The 13,330-nt window shown below is 38.5% G+C and overlaps 1 long non-coding RNA gene across 2 annotated transcripts in view; it reads left to right on the top strand.

The window, feature by feature from the left end:
- LOC310632037 overlaps nt 1-13,330 on the top strand; it is a 173,419-nt gene that overhangs the window by 97,132 nt on the left and 62,957 nt on the right. The window contains exon 3 of one of the 2 annotated variants that reach the window (XR_014490763.1): nt 11,744-11,835. The exons of the other annotated variant lie outside the window; for it this stretch is intronic. This is a non-coding gene — a long non-coding RNA (uncharacterized lncRNA). Of the gene's footprint in view, nt 1-11,743; nt 11,836-13,330 lie in introns of those variants that run through there. 2 annotated transcript variants of the gene reach the window in all.

Raw genomic sequence — 13,330 nt, 5'->3', positions numbered from 1 at the left:
GACAGGAATGGGTGAATTTAATTCAGATGACCATCAGGTATACTACTGTGGGCAAGAATCCTTCAGAAGAAATGGAGTAGCCTTCATAGTCAATAAAAGAGTAGGAAAAGCAATACTGGGATACAATCCTCAAAATGACAGAATGATCTCAGTTCGAATCCAAGGCAAACCATTCAATATCACAGTAGTCCAGGTCTATGCCCCAACCACCAGTGCTGAAGAGGATGAAATTGACCAGTTCTATGAAGCACTACAGCACCTTATAGAACTAACACCAAAAAATGATGTTCTTATCATCATGGGGGATTGGAATGCTAAAGTAGGAAGCCAAAAGATAACTGGAATAACAGGCAAGTTTGGCCTTGGAGTGCAAAATGAAGCAGGGCACAGGCTGATAGAATTCTGTCAAGAGAATACAATGGTCATAGCAAACACTCTTTTCCAACAACCCAAGAGACGGCTCTACACATGGACATCACCAGATGGTCAACACAGAAATCAGATTGACTATATGCTCTGCAGCCAAAGATGGAGAAGCTCTATACAGTCAGTAAAAACAAGACCAGGAGCTGACTGTGGCTCAGACCATGAGCTTCTCCTTGCAAAGTTTAGGCTTAAACTGAAGAAAGTAGGGAAAAGCACTAGGCCACTCAGGTATGAATTAAATCATATCCCTGTTGAATATACAGTAGAGGTGACAAATAGATTTAAGGAATTAGATCTGATAGACAGAGTGCCTGAAGAACTATGGACAGAGGTTCGCGACATTGTACAACAGGTAGCAACCAAAACCATCCCAAAGAAAAAGAAATGCAAGAAAGCAAAATGGCTGTCTGAGGAAGCTTTGCAAATAGCTGAGGAAAGGAGGGAAGCGAAAGGCAAGGGAGAAAAAGAAAGATACACCCAATTGAATGCAGAATTCCAGAGAATAGCTAGAAGAGATAAGAATGCCTTCTTCAATGAACAGTGCAAAGAAATAGAAGAAAATAATAGAATAGGGAGGACCAGAGATCTTTTCAAGAAAATTGGAGAAATGAAGGGAACGTTTAATGCAAAAATGGGCATGATAAAGGACCAAAATGGCAGGGACCTAACAGAGGCAGAAGAGATTAAGAAGAGGTGGCAAAATTACACAGAAGAACTATACAAGAATGAGCTTAACGTCCCTGATAATCACAATGAGGTGGTCACTGACCTCGAGCCAGACATCCTAGAATGTGAAGTGAAGTGGGCCTTAGAAAAGCTGAGCAACAACAAAGCTAGTGGAAGTGACAGTATTCCAGCTGAGCTATTCAAAATCTTAAAAGACAATGCAGTAAAAGTGCTACACTCAATTTGCCAGCAAATTTGGAAAACTCAACAATGGCCACAGGATTGGAAAAGATCAGTTTACATTCCAATTCCAAAGAAAGGCAGTGCCAAAGAATGTTCAAACTATCGCACCATTGCACTCATTTCTCATGCTAGTAAAGTCATGCTTAAAATCCTACAAGCTAGACTTCAGCAGTATGTGGATCGAGAACTACCAGAAGTGCAGGCAGGATTTCGAAGAGGCAGAGGAACTAGAGATCAAATTGCCAACATACGCTGGATCATGGAGAAAGCTAGGGAGTTCCAGAAAAACATCTACTTCTGCTTCATTGACTATGCTAAAGCCTTTGATTGTGTGGATCATAACAAACTGTGGCAAGTTCTTAAAGAGATGGGAGTACCAGACCATCTTATTTGTCTCTTGAGAAACCTATATGCGGGTCAAGAAGCAACAGTGAGAACTGGACACGGAACCACTGATTGGTTCAAAATTGGGAAAGGAGTCCGGCAAGGCTGTATACTGTCGCCCTGCCTATTTAACTTATATGCAGAGCACATCATGAGAAAGGCAGGGCTAGATGAATCAAAAGTTGGAATTAAGATTGCCGGAAGAAATATCAACAACCTAAGATATGCAGATGATACCACTCTAATGGCAGAAAGTGAAGAAGAACTAAAGAGCCTCTTGTTACAGGTGAAGAAGGAGAGTGCAAAACTTGGGTTGAAACTTAACATTAAGAAAACCAAGATCATGGCATCTGGCCCTCTCAATTCCTGGCAAATAGATGGGGAAGAAATGGAGGTAGTGACAGATTTTATTTTCCTGGGCTCCAAGATCACTGCAGATGGGGACTGTAGCCAAGAAATTAAAAGACGCTTGCTCCTGGGGAGGAAAGCCATGGCAAATCTAGACAGCACACTTAAAAGCAGAGACATCACCCTGCCAACAAAAGTGCGTATAGTCAAGGCTATGGTCTTCCCAGTTGCAACGTATGGCAGTGAAAGTTGGACCATAAGAAAGGCTGAGCGCCAAAGAATTGAGGCCTTTGAACTATGGTGCTGGAGAAGACTCCTGCGAGTCCCTTGGACCGCAAGGCGATCAAACCGGTCAGTCCTAGAGGAGATCAATCCTGACTGCTCTTTAGAAGGCCAGATCCTGAAGCTAAAACTCAAGTACTTTGGCCACCTAATGAGAAGGAAGGACTCACTGGAGAAGAGCCTAATGCTGGGAAAGATCGAGGGCAAGAGAAGAAGGGGACGACAGAGAATGAGGTGGCTGGATGGAGTCACTGAAGCAGTAGGCGTGAGCTTAAATGGACTCCAGAAGATGGTAGAGGACAGGAAGGCCTGGAGGAATGTTGTCCATAGGGTCGCGATGGGTCGGACACGACTTCGCAGCTAACAACAACAACAACAACAATGTGTATTGAATATTCAATAGCCCCCCCATCTCAACAACTGACTTTGGCTGGTGAGCAAAATTAAAATAAAAACAATTATAACAATACAAAAATTGAAAGACAAAGCAGCTAAGAAATATCATACTCCATAATCACTAACAGAACCAAGAAATGGGTCCCTGCACACTACTCATTCCACATAAACATTTCCCAAATCTGTGAAATCATCCTCAAACTGTTCCATATTCCTCCTGCCAAAAGATACCCCATTGTCTTGAAATGTTCTGCCCACCCCCATAATGCCTCTCAGCGATAGACAACCCTTTACTCTCCCTCCATCTAATTAACCTGCAAGCAGCCGCTTGAGACAGGCAGAAAAGGAAGCTCTTCTTACACTAGAAGATCAGTCAGGTGATGTACAAGCTGAAATGACCTATTATTATCCTGATCGCTTGTGTAGTACCTCTTCTGGGTTCCATTTCACATCCTGCACATCTCAGGTGTCATCACTCAGCCAGATGTTGAAGTCAAAGCCATGTAAATCCAATTGGGTTGTTGAAAACCACTCTGAATGCTAAGGGTCGTAACCTATGATGCACAGATTACCAAGATGAGGACTATTATAACTAAATGGTGCTTTTAAAAAATCCCCTCTATTAATGCCACAGATGTCGGTGGTAACTGTTCTTGGAAGCATTACCTAATCCCCCTCTTTGCAAATTCCCATAATCTAGCTCTCATAAAACTTGTATGGATTATTGAATGAAGGGCCCTTGGGAAGCCTAAAAATAAGGCTCAGCCTGGATGCCTGTGCACCATAGACTCATTCCCTGGAATAGCTGCCAGGTGTTTGCAGTCAGTCTCCAGGGGATGATGGAGGGATGTCTTTGTCCAGGATCATTCCCGCCCAGGAGGAGAGGGAATGTGGCAGAGCACAGAGGTTGCAGGAGTAGCTTGTGGCTTCCTTCTCTCTAAGGGGTCATTTCCTAGACAGCTGTGAAACAAAATGAATGGGAAAATAGAGTGATCTATCTCCCTGTCCAAATTATACCACAGGATATGCTGTTTTGCCCTCAATATTTACAATGAAGCTGTCACAAAGAACAAATGCTTCTGAATGGGAAAGAATGCAAGGTTGTGCCTGTGTGTGTGTGTGTGTGTGAGAGAGAGAGAGAGAGAGAGAGAGAGAGAGAGAGAGAGAGAGAGAGAGAGAGAGAGAGAGAGAGAGAGAGAGAGAGAGAGAGAGAGAGAGAGAGAGAGAGAGAGAGAGAGAGAGAGAGAGAGACTGCAGAAATACCTCTGCCCCCAAGAAAACTTCTATAGGATTCATAGGAACAGCTATAAAATGACAGTTTATGATTACAACTGTTAGGATGTTATGTTAATACCAGAAGGAGGGAGAGACAGACTTCAATCATCTCTAATCTTTCTAAGGTGAAAGGCTCTGATTGCTGCAATGGCCCCACATAAAGAAAAAGAGAAAAGAAGCAAAATGGGAGAGAAAGGACAATTTCTTCAACATGTAGCTGAGAAATATGATGTGTGATCTCTTGGGTAGGATGTATAGTAAAACAAATACCTCTTTAGTTGTCATATCAGCTTAATTTGACATGATATCTGCTCTTAATTAGTTGCTGGTCTTAAACATTTTTCTCCCTGAAATAGGAACATTTTCTGTGAGAGTTAAGCAAATTATTTGCTCTTTCCCTTCTGGAAGAGTCGTGTTGTTTGTAATGTTCCCAGGAAGTCTGTATATAGTTTTTCAAAGCCTAAATGCGGCACACATATATTTATGTACAGAGTACACCCAGTTCTTTTAGCCTGGAATTGCTCATCATGAACAGCTTTTTAGGAACACATCAATCCAAATTCCCAGTTGCCATACAGGGGTCAATGTTGCTCTTTAAGATCTGGATTGTAGTTTTTAGTATTCTGAAATTCTACTCCCTGTGTTTAGAGCTGACCATGAATGTGATTCCTTAAAGAGCTTAGAAGCACTGCATACAGACCTTAAATACATGTTTGGAGTTTAAAGTTCACAAAAAGCACCGATGGTGGATGTGAGGGGGGAAAAAGATTTTATTTCTCTGTAACATTAACACATTTTTTTTAAAAAAAGAATCAACCTCTCCCTAATTTGGAAATTTCTTAATCAGGTATTAAATCACTTGGTGGTCTTGGTGGATTACATGCCTAAGCAGGTATGTACAATTTTGTAGGAAGAAAATAATCTCACTGAGTGAAAGTAGTGTGGTATCCACTATATATTTTTCCTCTCATTACACACAGAAAAAACAAAACAAAACACTTATTTGAAGGCTGCATAGAAAGAAAGAGGGGAAAGCTGCTAAAAAGAGATAGTGGTTACAAGAAATTTTAGAGCATACTAAAATACAGACTGGGACAACTCATCATGGCCATCTCGCCCCAGCCATCTTGTTGTGGCCAATTCACCATGGTCATCTTGCCATGGCCAGCTTGTTGCAGCCATCTTGCCACAGCTAACCCAGCATGACAACCTCACCATGGCCATCTTGTCATGGCCAACTTGCCACGGGACAACCTGCCATGGCCAACTCACCATGGAACAATTCCATACAGGATAACTGAACGCAACAAATATGTATCACAGTTCCTTTGACATTATTTCCATTGACAAAAATGGAAACAATGTAGAAGAAACAGTGGTGGATAACCTTTATTACTTTGAGTTACCAAGTGGATTGTCCCATGGCGAATTGTCCTGCAGCAAGTTCTCCATGGTAAGATGGCCCTAGTGAGATGGCCATGCTGGGTTTACAACTGCAAGATGGCCACCACAAGTTGGCCATGATGACCCACTGGAATAAATGCTGTTAACTCTGTTACTGTGTCTTCTTCCTGGAATTAAACTGTGGGTATGTTGGGAAAGATTGAAGGCAAAAGGCGAAGGTAATGGCAGAGGGTGAGATGGTTAGTGCCATCAATGCAATGAACATGAATTTGGGCAAACTCTGGGAGACAGCAAAGGACAGGGGGGGCAGGTGTGCTATGGTCCATGGGGTTGCAAAAAGTGGGACATGACCTAGCCACTGAATAATAACAAAAGTTTTGCATAAAAAATAATGGAGGAAATGAATGCTATACCTGGTTTTTGCTGGCCAGAACAAGAGGTATGACATCAGTGACTTTCTTACTCATTTTTTTTCTACAGGAGTTGCTATTATGTAATTATTTGTATGATTATTTTTTTCCCTCTCCTGCAATTGTTCATCTACCGCTTTCAAGGATGGAATATTTCCTTCTTTGTTCACACACACAGTGGTATGAAATGGCATGTACATCTAGCAAATCCTGGGGTCTCTTTCACTACATGGCCAGACCATCCATTGGTGGGGAATCTGGGGTACTTAGGAGAGAATTGTTTCTTATGATTTTATGAAATCAGTTGAAATGAATGTTTACGGTTTTATACAATGTATTGTTTTCATTTTGTTGTATGATATATGTTTTACTGGTCCTGTAAGCTGCTTAGATTTGCCTGATCATTGTGGCCTCAAAGTACTTATAAATAATGAAATAAGCACAGGATCCAGATGCTGATAGAAACCTCAGAGTGGGTAAGTGAGGAATGCTTAAGCCTTCACCCCAAACTCTTCCCAAATCCATTCACCATTTAAGAGTATACAAAGCAAATACATAGAAAAAAAATTTCTTTAACATCACTGTTGATGCTAAACAGTGTTAAAGAAGAAAGACACCAGGAACAGATCTTCATCTCACTTGCTGATACTATTTTAGAAGACTTGATATTCCCTTCCCACATCCTCGTTAATGGAATATCAGTGTCTTGGGGGGAAAAGTCAGTAATACACATCATGCAGCACAACAGCTCTGGAGCCTTTGCGCTGAAAATAAAGGTAAAGTAGTGAATTCCCAAGGAAAGATTCAAATGTACCTACTAATGAGCAAAATGTTCAACATGTTTGACTGGAGACTGGAAAGAGCTAGAAAAACAAGTTAATGATCTTAAACCTCTAGGAAATGCCAAAATTATAAGGTCATTATCTATCCAGGTTTCCAGGTAACAGTGATAAAATCTTTCTTTTTTTTGTTGAAAGTTTATATTTAAGTTTGAACCGAACTAATTTGCTACTCTTGAAGGACTTAGTTTTAATTTTCTTTAGAATTAAGAAGGATACCATGTTTCTCTGAATATAAGACGGGTCCTAAATTAATTTTTGCTCCAAAAGACACATTAGAGCTTACTTTCCAGGGCTTATATTCGTGGAAATACAGTACCAAATGCGTCCGTCTGGCTGAGAATCTTAACTGGGGCTTATTTTTGGGACGGGGCTTATATTACAGATATCCTGAAAAATCATGCTAGGGCTTATTTTCCGGTTGGATCTTATTTTTGGGGAAACATGATAGCATCATTTGCTGGATAACACTAGGAAGGGGAATTATTTTCTTCAAGCCCCTCTTGTGCATGTTTAATTGGATCACAGTGGAACAGATTACTGGACTATGTTGGTGTTTTAGCTGGTAATCTGAACAAATCTTTTCTTAACAATGGGATGTCTTCCATTGAGGACTAGGCCATGATTCTATATGAACCATTACTACACATATATATAGTTTTTAATTGGTTAGGTGCCTAGGGTCACTTGGCAATTGGGTGACCATATAAACTGAGTAAATAAATAAAACTGAAGGCTAGAAAAATCATGCTTAGAGCAGTTTGGGAATGAAATCAATTTATCTGGGGGTGGATGAGTCTTTCCATATTAAAAGTCTTCAAGTAAGAGTGAAACTCTCCCCATTGGGATATTTCCCCCCTCTCTGGATTGTTAGCATTAAATGAGAAGCTAAAATGATAGTACAGAAGTTCCTTAACTGTTTTATAGTCATAAAACATAATCCAGCCAAAATTCAGTCCTTCATTCTTAATTCCCATTGCTTTAGTAAGCAAGTTAAAGACATACCAAAATGAAAGCAGAATTCCACTTGTGGGATTTATAACTGCCTAACATCTGCACTTCCTCTGTTTACATTCAGGGAATGCTGTGATCTGTTTTATCCATATATTGAAAATCAGTTATCTGAACACAAATGTCCCTTTTAGATGAATGAAATCAGTTCTCGTGCAGGTGTCTTAGGTGTGGTAGGAGAGAAACATTTTTATAAAACTTCTGACAAAAAATACTCCACCCTGAAAACAAGTTTTGATGTGAACCAAATACGAATGTGAGAAAGCTTTTTTTCATACTTGTCAGAAGTTTCATAAAATTGATTCAAATATACTCTACATACACAAATATTGATGTCATCTCTACGATCTGGATTTAATTTCTCACATTTAAGTGAATTTGTTCTCCATCATCAATGAATTAGAGGAGCCAAGCTAGTCGCAGGCATTAATCCTGGTTTTTCTTGTTGGAACTGTAGCCTGCTGATGTCTAGTTGGCAATAGGTAGTTGCCATTGTGTCCTCAAGAGGCCAGTTCCTATACATTGCTCTATATAAACCCCTACTGACCTTTGGCTCTTCGTCTGAAATATGACCGTAAAAATAATGAGCCCCTGAATAGCTTTTGGCAATTATACCATTCCTAGAATGAAAAGACATTGTCATTAACATGTAGCATATAGACACTGGTTTGCTGGGATTGGCATGCAGCCAACTGAAAAAGGGAGCTGGCTTTAAAACTGACACAGGTTCTGTGGGATAATTAGGAGGTTTTGTTTGAGTTTGTTGATATAAATGTACAGAAGATTAGCCTTTCCCCTTTTGGCTCTGGATAATGATCACAGTTAACAGGTGGCAAGCTAATGACAGAATGTGAAATTAATACTTTGTTTCCCACTACCTTCATTTGTTATTCTTCTGTAGAGGATTTGTTCAATAGAGATAATTTTATCTGCTCCTCCTCATTATCTTTTTTTGCTTTCAATTCATGCTGCAAATGTACCTTTTCTAGAACAACAGATGTTTCAAGTCGTATCACCATCCGATGTAGGTAACATAAACATAAACATTTGCAACCATCTGGGCTATTCACCTGCCATCTTAGTTGGGTGAAGAGTAGGAGATGGCAAATTGTAGCCTATTCCTCATACATGCTTCTCAAGCAAGGAAGTTGTATGACTTCCATTCTTTCCTCTGTTTGTTCCATTGCTGGCAACTTCAAAGGATTATGAAATAGGGAGGGAAAACTTTTTTCACGCTCCACTCTTCTTGTACAACTTGAGGCCATTGCTGTGAAATATATTCCCATTTTTATTGGGAATTAATCATGGCCTTCAGAGTATGAGAAAAGAGAAGGCAAAACTGCTGAGACTTAGTTGTGTTACAACCCCAGCATAGCCAATTGTTGCTGCACTTAAGAATTGCAGTCCACAATTTATGCACTTGTGTATTCATTAAATTACTGTATAACCTGCTTTTGTGCTGTGATAGACACTCAGATTAACTAACAAAGTAAAAAATAAAACTAAAAATAAAATATTACTAATACAAATATCAACCAACAGTTAAAAAATACATCTTTTCAGATATTCTAACCAATGTGTAATGGATTGTGTGGATGAACTTGTGGGAGATTCTTCTTAGGAATCAATCAAACAAGAGAGGTAGGAGACCCAGTAGCTTAATGGTAGCAGGTTGTTTGGCAGCTGGTTCCATAGGTGGGAGCAGCTAGGAATAACCAAAGACAATCCTCAGTTGACTGTGGATCCTCCTGGGAAGAGGAATCCTGAGGATTGCAATATCTGGTAGGAGCTGTTGGAGAATCGGCTCTCCATCTTTCCTCTCAGCTGTTTGGGTTTTTTAAGCATGCATGGGTTTTAACTGCATATTTTGAATTTTCTTTTTTTCTTTTGATTTTTTTTTTCAAAGTTAATTGAGTGGTTGAAGATTAACCCCTTGGTGGATTTTAATGTGAAATCTTTAATGTTTTTTCACTGTTTCAGCCTGATATTCTGAATTACTTTTACTTTCTCCATATGAAAATTGATGGATATTTTTTGGGTAGTGAAGGTGACCTGTTTGGATTTTCATTTGCATCGGATTTTCACTACAGGGTTTTTTCATTTTTTCATTTTTAAAAAGCTCTAGTCTTTTAATCCACTAATTTGTTAATAATTCATGGATATTTTCTCTTGCCCCTCCCCAAATTCTTCTTTATTCTGAGAAATATTATCTCAACATTCTCTGTGGCTACTTTGTTACAGCATATCTAACTCCCTGTCCTGGAAAGGAACTGTTTATTTCTGGTTGTGAATGCCCAGTTACAGGATTGGGAAGCCTTTGAAAAATGAAAGCTTTTTTAACCTACAAGTTCAAAATTGTAAACTTTGGTAAAAGTCTGATAAAATAACAAGGGTTTTAAATAAACCTAAAGAGGCTATCTAGTCACAAGCATCTGTAGCCAACTGATGCCTGTAGACAACTGGATGGATTGGAATCTAAATTGCTGTTGGAAGATTTAAAGGAGAAGGAACTTGGTATGGAAATTGCAGGTTCATTGGAGAAGGCTGAAGGGGATATGGATTTTACAGATCTGGAGTTAACAGAATTGATAAGTGATGAACTGGACTTTTAAAAAGAAGATTGGTGGTGATTGGGGAATGGACTTTATCTAATTCGAAAACAATTTGGACTGGCCCTTTTTGGGAAAATGGATTGACAACAGAGGTTTATGATTTTGGGGAGTAAGACATAATTGCTGGGAAATTTTTCAATCAAAATCTTAAGAAATTTTATTATTAAAAATCAAAAAAGGGTATTTGATCCCAGACAGATCAGAGTTAATAATTGTGGTGATTTATACATCTGTTAGTCATTGAAGTTAGAAGGCTTTCACAGGAGGTTGGGGGGGGAAGGCAATTTCTACTTTAAATTTAATAAGTGAATTTCTTATAATATAGATTTTTTAAAAGCTTTCATGGAATAGCAGGGAGGTGTGGCACTCACACAAGGTCCAAAATATTTCTTTGAGATCAGTTTTGAAGTATGCATAGCCCTATTAATAATTTTTGCTCTGCCCACTCCCTTTGTAATGATGGATGAGAAAACCCCAGGATTTGCTCAAGATACCCATGATAAATAACTACTATGGAGATACTCTTCCATCTGTGTTTCAGATGTCACATTATTTTAGGTAAAAAATGTCATGTTTTTCAAAATACACTTTGAAGGGACTAAAATTGCATTTTAAAGTAATATTTTCAGATTAAAAAACACCTTTACATACGATTACATTTGCCTCATTTTCTCTACTGAGAGATGAAACACATTTTGTCAGCCTTATGAGGTGGTCTGCACAAGAAGCTCACCCAAGAGTATTAGTACTATGTTTACTGCAAGATTACATTAACCGAATTTTGCAAGTCTGAAACTACCTCTCCTGTTCCTGACTTCCACACTTCTGAGAAGCTTTCCCTTCTGAGAAGTCCCTTCTGAGAAGCTTTCACCACCCCTTTGGATTCAAATTTCACTTATCAGACTATTGTCTAGGTGTAGCTCTTCCTCCTGTATCTCGATGTCAGTCCAACATATCATTACATATTTAACCATCCTTTCAGATTGTCTTCAGAGGGATTTAACCCCCTAGCTATAACTTCCCTTATTGCACACATTTTCCATTTCTTTGCATTCCTCTTTCCATTTCATTTTTTTCTGCCTAAGTTTTCCTCACTTTCTTTAACTCTTCCAAGATTGTCTGTTGTCTAGGTTTATGAGGTTGGTGAAATTGCTTTGTGCCTACATGGTGTCAAGGTTGTGGCCTATGTCTGGAATTTAAAATAAAATAAATCAAGGGCAGTATCCAATCTCTGCCTGAAAAAATGCTTCTTTGCCTTTAACGAGCATGGCATGATTTATTTACTGTTAGAAAAGGCAGTATCAGGGTCTCTGGCTTTTCTCACTTCATTGTCTATGCTCCATCTGAGTGCTTCAGATTCCAGAATGCCACCTTGAGTACCAGTCTTCTTTTTTACGTCTATTAATTATAAAATCCTTCATATAACCATTTCTGTCCTTCATCCTAGGTAAGATTCTCTCAAGCATACAAAAGAAGTCTGACTCTGATTTTGCATTTACTGAATAAATTAAAAGCTGAAACATTTCCTCAAAGCCATAGTAAGTATCAATGTAGGGAGGCAGATCTCCATAAACTTGTTAACCTGATTTGTAACAATTATCTTATTAGTTATGTCAACTTATTTTAGCATTAGATATGTCAACATAATTCATCAAGGTTAACTTAATGGAGAGTTAAAGCTTTTTAAGTTGAAACTATTGTTTTTCACTGATGTGTAGGCTAGAGTTAAAAAATGTCAATATATTCCTTCATGTTGTTTTCAATATTCCAGAAAATATTTCTAAAATCTTCAATAGTGCATGTTAATGCAGTATTGAAATGAAAGCTTGGCTAGTTAAGATGACCTTAGAAAGGAGGATCAAAAGGATATAATAAGTATCAAATCTGAAAAAATTAAAAGAATTCAATTTATTTCAGTTTTTTTTAGCTATTTGAATATTGTGTATTTTGAGTTTATTCTGCATTGTGGGGAAGAATATAGAAATATTCTTTTGTGCTTCATTTTGAGGATGAAAATCTAAAAATATTCTCAATCAGTAATGTTCACAATCATAAGAACCGATGATCTTATCAATGAAGATGCAACTCCCTGAAAACGTATGTCAAACTCAATAGAATTAACTTATGAATAGGAACACGTAGATTTCTCCTTTCTGTCTATAATGATTGAGCACATGATACCCTAAGCACTTTGTACACCAACCAGTTAAGCTGCTGAGTGCTCAGCAAACTGAAACCAGTCTTATACTCTGGTTTATATGGTGTGCTTCCATTTTCCCAGTCCTCTGGGACACCATTCCTCTAGAGACACTAGTGTTACTATATGCTCTTAAGGTCTGGATTTTCCCCCCTAAAAGTCTTTAAGATTGGACTTTCAACCTCTCTTGAAGAATATTGTGTTATTTGCTGATAGTTTTCTTTGGTTATTTGGTGTAAGTGTTGTTTAAATTTTCACTGCTTTCAATTATGTTTCTGCATGGGGAAATATTAGGTGTTCTGCATCATGTATGATTAGAATGGTATCTAAGCTTAAATAAATAAATATAAAGCAGTGCTTATTTGATTAAGATCAGAGTCATTATAGATGGCTAAGCAGAATAGTCACCCATCTCTTAATCTGGAAGATAGAAGGAAGATTTAACACATGAGCTGATAACGTATAGCTAAGATAACTAAACTTTTCACAAAAATGGATTTCAAATTATGACTCTGGTACTCCCGGCCTAACCATAGACTCATAGAACCGTAACATTTCAGGAATCCACATCCATAACAAATAGCTGTCCAGTCTCTGCTTACACACACCCAGTGAAGAGGCAGTCATTTTCTCTTTGAGTAATAGCTTCCACTCGTCCTATGGTTAAAATAATTTTTCTAACATTTTTTTTATTCCATGTTCCATCCTTTAGGATGCCAGAAAACAGGTGTTGTCCTTCTATATGTCATCCTTTACATTCCACAGACTAACATCAAGTTTCCTATGCTGTTTGAAAAATATATGCTCTGATTAGTCTTCTTTTCTGAAGGTTAAACT

This window comes from Vipera ursinii (genome assembly GCF_947247035.1).
Source record: "Vipera ursinii genome assembly, chromosome: 1".
Lineage (NCBI taxonomy): Eukaryota > Metazoa > Chordata > Lepidosauria > Squamata > Viperidae > Vipera > Vipera ursinii.
Note: the sequence above shows the minus strand (reverse complement) of the source record. Positions and strands in the feature narration are given on the sequence as shown.